A 7500-nucleotide genomic window follows, 5' to 3' on the forward strand; every position below is an offset into this window, starting at 1 on the left:
TATCTCTGGTAAATAAGCACAAAATCCACAGAATGTTTGCTACGAAACGTTCTTATTTAACGATTAAAATGTATTTTAACAAATCCATATTTAAAAAACACACACACATATATATATATATATATATATATATATATACACACACACACAGTACTGTGAAAAAGTCTTGGCACCCTATGTTTTTTAGTACAAACTTTGTTATAGATGTTTATTTTCTGACTTCTACATTATTGATTCAGTACAAAAACATTTTAGATTCCAAACATTAGTTTTCCAGCACAAAATGAAACGTTACAGAAAAATGTTTGTGTGTCAGTAAAGAAAGCAGCAGATTCCATAAGAGACACTTTTCAGATAAAAACATAATGAAGGCTGCTGGGTTTCGCTGCAGAAATAAGAAGCGAGTCGACAGTCAAAGTCTCCAGAAGAACTGTGGCTGCTTCTGCAAGATGCTCAGTAACACTTCCAGCTCATTTCCTTATAAAACTGCACACACTGCACCTCAGATACTGCTTTATTTATTTAAAGTGAAGGATCGTCACATTAAATACTGACTTTGTTTCATTTATTACTGTTTAGTGCTCTTTATAGGATTTTATTTAATGTAGAAACATTTAATTTCATTATTTTTGAAGGCGTCTTTACTCTACAGCATTTCTTTACATGTGCCTAAGACTTTTGCACAGAACTGTATTTATAATCCATCAGAGAGAGAGAGAAAGACAGCACACTTTTTATTTCCATGTATAATGATGATGTTATTAATCAGTGTGTGTGTGTGTGTGTGTGTGTGTGTGTATCTGCAGCTCTGCACTCTAATGAGAGGACTGGGCTTGTGCGTCCCACTGCAGCATCTCAGAGTCAGGAGATGTAATTCCACATCACGCATCTCATCTCCACCGTTACGTCCAACAAGCGCCACGTAAATAAGTGCTAGAAATCAGTACTAGTGAGTTCATGTGAATTTCACGTGATGTTTTCATGAGCGTAAAACCCCAGAAACACGGCGGACAGCACACCTCAGACCATGGCGTGCTCGTTTGTCGCATCGCTGGACACGCCCACTTCTAGTCGCCAACGGTCGCTGTCGCTCATGTCACCAGGAAAGGTCGAGTCGCTGTACGTGTGAACATAGCGTTAGCGCTGTATACAGAAGCTCCTGAGAGCTGATCATTTAAATAATCACAAATTTTCTTCTTGAAATAACACGCAGCAACATCTCAGCTACCTGTTTTGCGAGCGCTGTCTCTTCTGAAGACTCGTTCATGCTCCTGCGCTACTCCTTCACACTCGAGTCACACAACACCGGCAGCGGCGCTTGGCAAGTATCAGTACTGTACCTCTTACTCCTGTAGATCAATACTTTACATTACTTAATACATTAGCTAATACGTTAGTTAATATGTTAGCTAATATGTTAGTTAATACGTTAGTTAATGTTAGTTAATATGTTAGTTAATACGTTAGTTAATACGTTAGTTAATATGTTAGTTAATATGTTAGTTAATATGTTAGTTAATACGTTAGCTAATATGTTAGTTAATATGCTAGCTAATACGTTAGCTAATATGTTAGTTAATACGTTAGCTAATATGTTAGTTAATATGTTAGTTAATACGTTAGTTAATATGTTAGTTAATACATTAGCTAATATGTTAGTTAATATGCTAGCTAATACGTTAGTTAATACGTTAGTTAATATGTTAGTTAATATGTTAGTTAATACGTTAGTTAATATGTTAGTTAATATGTTAGTTAATACGTTAGTTAATATGTTAGTTAATATGTTAGTTAATACGTTAGCTAATATGTTAGTTAATATGCTAGCTAATACGTTAGCTAATATGTTAGTTAATACGTTAGTTAATATGTTAGTTAATACGTTAGTTAATACGTTAGTTAATACGTTAGTTAATATGTTAGTTAATACATTAGCTAATATGTTAGTTAATATGCTAGCTAATACGTTAGTTAATATGTTAGTTAATATGTTAGTTAATATGTTAGCTAATACGTTAGTTAATATGTTAGTTAATACGTTAGTTAATATGTTAGTTAATACGTTAGTTAATACGTTAGCTAATATGTTAGTTAATACGTTAGTTAATATGTTAGTTAATACGTTAGTTAATACGTTAGTTAATACGTTAGTTAATATGTTAGTTAATACATTAGCTAATATGTTAGTTAATATGCTAGCTAATACGTTAGTTAATATGTTAGTTAATATGTTAGTTAATATGTTAGCTAATACGTTAGTTAATATGTTAGTTAATACGTTAGTTAATATGTTAGTTAATACGTTAGTTAATACGTTAGTTAATATGTTAGTTAATATGTTAGTTAATACGTTAGCTAATATGTTAGTTAATATGTTAATTAATATGTTAGTTAATATTAGTTAACATTAGTTTAAGATGGACATTTTGTTTGTAAAACACACCATGAAGCTGTAAAAAATAAACACTTTATTCTGTTAGATGTGTTTTGACTAATTTTAAACAAACATCCTATAATTATATCTCTATAATAACAAGAAAGACCTTTCAGAAGGGCCCCGTGAATTTATCGTGATTGCTGTGGTGGCTTTGGGGCTGCGGTTTCCACAAGCAGTTTTGCTCTCAGTAAACAGTCTGATAACTTCAACAAAACAGACTTCATGTAAAAACTGCGATGAATTTCCTGGTTACACAACTGCACTATTTGTCCATATAGTACACAGTTATAGAAGGGAATGATTTATAATCGCACTATCGGGTGTCACCCAGATGAGGATGGTTCCCTCTTGAGTCTGGTTCCTCTCAAGGTTTCTTCCTCATATCATCTCAGGGAGTTTTTCCTCACCGCCGTCACCTCTGGCTTCTCATTAGGGATAAATTTATACATTTAAAATGTATAATATTTACATTTATTTCTGTAAAGCTGCTTTGTGACAATGTCCATTATTAAAAGCGCTACACAAATAAAATTGAATTGAATTTATTTTGTCTCGGGCCCCACATAATCCAGTTTCACCTCTGGCTGTATAAGATCAGCGTCAGAATTCGAACTTTCACCACGTTTTGGATTTTAACTGACGCCAGAGAAACATCGCTCACGTGCAGTTTTCATTACAGACACTGCAACATACAGCATGCAGACTGTATTCTGTAGCTCCAAAACACGACAGTGTCCACGTAAGATATACGTTCATTTTTATTTATTTTCATCTGAAATATTTTATTTGCCAATGCCAATGTGTAAACGCTGTGATGAACGTGACGGGCGTAATGGATAATAATAATAATAATAATAATAATAATAATAATAATAATCTGACAGGTTTAATTATTATTAAATATTCCTTAAATCATGTCTATGTGCATACATTATAAATAATGTAAATGTAAATTAAACCTTTATCTGAAATGTTTGCGTAGCTGCTGTGGGACAGAGGAAGTGTGTGTGTGAGGAAGTGTGTGTGAGGAAGTGTGTGAATAAGAGTGTGTGAGGAAGTGTGTGTGTGAGGAAGAGTGTGTGAGGAAGAGTGTGTGTGAGGAAGTGTGTGTGAGGAAGTGTGTGTGAGGAAGAGTGTGTGAGGAAGTGTGTGTGAGGAAGAGTGTGTGAGGACGTGTGTGTGAGGAAGAGTGTGTGAGGAAGTGTGTGTGAGGAAGAGTGTGTGAGGAAGTGTGTGTGAGGAAGAGTGTGTGAGGAAGAGTGTGTGAGGAAGTGTGTGTGAGGAAGAGTGTGTGAGGAAGTGTGTGTGAGGAAGAGTGTGTGAGGATGTGTGTGTGAGGAAGTGTGTGTGAGGAAGTGTGTGTGAGGAAGAGTGTGTGAGGAAGTGTGTGTGAGGAAGAGTGTGTGAGGACGTGTGTGTGAGGAAGAGTGTGTGAGGAAGTGTGTGTGAGGAAGAGTGTGTGAGGAAGTGTGTGTGAGGAAGAGTGTGTGAGGAAGAGTGTGTGAGGAAGTGTGTGTGAGGAAGAGTGTGTGAGGAAGTGTGTGTGAGGAAGAGTGTGTGAGGAAGAGTGTGTGAGGAAGTGTGTGTGAGGAAGAGTGTGTGAGGAAGTGTGTGTGAGGAAGAGTGTGTGAGGAAGAGTGTGTGAGGAAGTGTGTGTGAGGAAGAGTGTGTGAGGAAGTGTGTGTGAGTGTTTCATCGCTTTCCCTGTTAAACTCGTGAACGTTACTGGAGGCAGCAGATGCTCACGTTTGAGCTTCTCCCTGTTCAGTGAGCTCCACGTCTCCGGCTGCGTGAGGGTGTGACTGTGGAGTGCGTCTCATATCTGATTACATCATCACTTGCAGTGTGTGTGTGTGTGTGTGTGTGTGTGTTTAATGACAGGTTATTACACATCAGAGCAGATAAATCACGGTATTCACGTCTCCTCTAATCTGCACCGAGACCGGCTTCCTGCGTTACAACTCCATACACCTTTATTCTCTTTTTTTTCTCTTTTTTTCTCTTTTTTATTTTATTCTCTTTTTTTTCACTTACATTCTTTCATCATTACATAACTGATAATAACCTACATTAATCACAGAGCAGATTACAGTCCTTTCACTAATCGCGTCCCATCTGAAAAGCCGCTCGACTCGTCTGTTTTAGTGAAAATGAAAACACTAGAAAAGTTTTGACACACACACACACACACACACACACACACGCACACACACACACACGCACACACATCTGTACACACACACATCTGTACACACACACAAAGATGTTACGTGCAGCAATAATAACAAAGTGTGCGTGTAAAATTTTCTAGTGTCTACATTTTTACTAAAACAGATGAGCGGCAGCTTTCTAAGTGCCTTAAGAAAGAAAGGAAGGAATGAAGGAAGAAAGAAAGAAAGAAAGAAAGGAAGAAAGAAAGGAAGAACTCCAGCAAAAGAAAAAGAGGGGAAAAAAGAACAAATCCATATTGATTTCATGCAGAACCAATTGGGGGCACAAACCTTTACACCTTTTTAACTGGGTCTTCTGTTAACATTAAAATAAGTCCTATCTCATGCTTGGGGGTCGAAGGTGTGTGTGTGTGTGTGTGTGTGTGTGTGTGCATGTGTATGTATACGTGTGTGAGAGAGAGAATGTGTGTGTCTGTGTGTGTGTATATTTGTGTGTGTATATATATACACATGTGTGTGTGTGTGTGTGTGTCAGTGTGTGTGAGTGTGTATACGGGTGTGTGTGTGTATATGTGTGTGTCAGTGTGTGTGTGTCAGTGTGTGTCTGTGTGTTTATGTGTGGGTGTGTATATGTGTGTGTGTCAGTGTGTGTGTGTGTGTGTGTGTCTGTGTGTGTGTGTTTATGTGTGTGTATATGTGTGTGTGTCAGTGTGTGTGTGTGTGTGTCCGTGTGTGTGTATATGTGTGTGTGTCAGTGTGTGTGTGTGTGTGTGTGTGTGTCAGTGTGTGTGTGTTTATGTGTGTGTATATGTGTGTGTGTCAGTGTGTGTGTGTGTGTGTCAGTGTGTGTGTGTGTGTAAGCTGAGCTCTGAGTCTCCGTGTCACTGCAGTTTGTAGACTCGTGTTCTTCAAAGCTGTGTGTGTGTTCCAGGTGATTTGGGAATAACGCTGCTCCGGGTTCCTCTCCTCCTCTCTGTCGCTGGGAATAACGGGATCAGAGCTGCAGTGAGCAGGCGACGGTTCTGCTGCGCTCCACTTCCTGTCACTTCCTGTCTGCTCACACCGCCTGGGTGTGTGTGTGTGTGTGTGTGTGTGTGTGTTGTATGTCTCCTACAGTAGCGTGCTGATCGGGGAATTCTCTGACGCTGTGCTAAGTGTCGGAAAAACACGGAGAGGGCGGAAACATCCCTCGCTCGGATTAGATGGATGTCTCTCCGTGAGGAGACGTCACATCGTTCACAGATATTAAATCACTGTAGCTGGAAATGGAACTGTTACCATCCTGCAGTTGATTAATTTCCCAGAACAGCATGTCCCCTAGTGTGTTATTCCTCCTACACCACAGCAACGTACCAGCAATTACAGTTATTTATTTATTAAAGAACGTCACCTCATACTTTTTATCTGTTTATAGTTCTCATACACGTCCCTGTGAATGAGCCGTTGCTATAGAAACCATAACGTATTAGAGCGAGCGCATTAATATAAACCTGCGCTACTGTCAGAGCTGCTGCTATAGAAAACTAATCAACACCTGATGACCAATCAGGAGCCAGAACTAGGTGTGTCTAAAACAATGCTGTGGTCTTCATAATGACCTGAACAGAACTTCTCTCTCTCTCTCTCTCTCTCTCTCTCTCTCTCTGTGTGTGTGTGTGTGTGTGTGTGTGTGTGCGCACTTTCACGCGCTCCTCCGTCGCTCCCATGGAGGACAAGCCTTTCACTCGTTCCTCCTCCATCTGATGACCTTCAGATCACCTCACTGGGACGGAAGGAGAGATAAGGAGGAGAGCGATGAGACGAGGACGAACTCAGACCACGTGGCTGCGTGGAAGTGTGGGAAAGACGAGACACACACACACACACACACACACACACAGTGTATTTACCATTGTGTGATTTTGAAATTTCACATGATCATATTAATGTGAAACTCATGTGATGCATCGCTGCCCTGATATGATAAAACACCACGCTCTGAAAAATGAAAAAATACATATGCAAATATAAATCAATTTTATTTCAAAAAAGTGGAAAAAAACAACTTTTTCATGTGAATATAGATAAATAAGTAAATAAATAAGATAAGTAAATAATAATGTGAAAATAAATTAATCATGTGAAAGAAATCATATGAATAAAATACATAAAAACATAAAAACGTGCACTACATGTAAAAAAATAATGAAAATAAATAATTAACATGAAAGAAAATCACGTTATGTATCAATACATGCTCTGAATGGGAAAGATTAACAGGTGAAAATAAATCCATTTATAAATGAATAAATAAATCAGTTAAAATAATATAAAACAAAATATAAAAATAAATGTAAATTTTCATAACTTGGTAAAAATTAAAGCAAGAACATGAATTTACTGTGTGAAAAGGAACACAAACTCTATGTTTGATAAAGAATCGTGCGAAACACAAAACGTGACGTGACGTGACGTGACGTACGAAGGCTAGACGTCGCCATCCTAGTTTCGGAAAGTTGCCTTTTCCACGATGGCGATGTCAAATCAGCGTCTGCTGCATTCGGCTAAAACCCGTAACCCAGACTCCGAAAAACTTTCCCACTTCCCAGCTCAGAAGCACAGAGGAGGAGAGTGTTTGTGTAAAGTGACTTTAATCAACTTTAATAAACATGCAGGAAAATAAACAGGTTCATTCTGGAGATCCAGGAGTCCAAAGTTTGAGTTCTCAGGAACCGGAGGTCCCAGAGCTTCAGTGTGTGTGTGTGTGTGTGTGTGTGTGTGTGAGAGAGAGACAGAGACAGAGAGAGGATTTGGGGTGTGTGTGTGTGTGTGTGTGTGTGTGAGAGAGAGAGAGAGAGAGAAAGAGAGAGAGAGAGAGAGAGAGAGTGTGTGTGTGTGTGTGTGGGTGTGTGT

Source organism: Pangasianodon hypophthalmus, chromosome 3 (genome assembly GCF_027358585.1).
Source record: "Pangasianodon hypophthalmus isolate fPanHyp1 chromosome 3, fPanHyp1.pri, whole genome shotgun sequence".
Lineage (NCBI taxonomy): Eukaryota > Metazoa > Chordata > Actinopteri > Siluriformes > Pangasiidae > Pangasianodon > Pangasianodon hypophthalmus.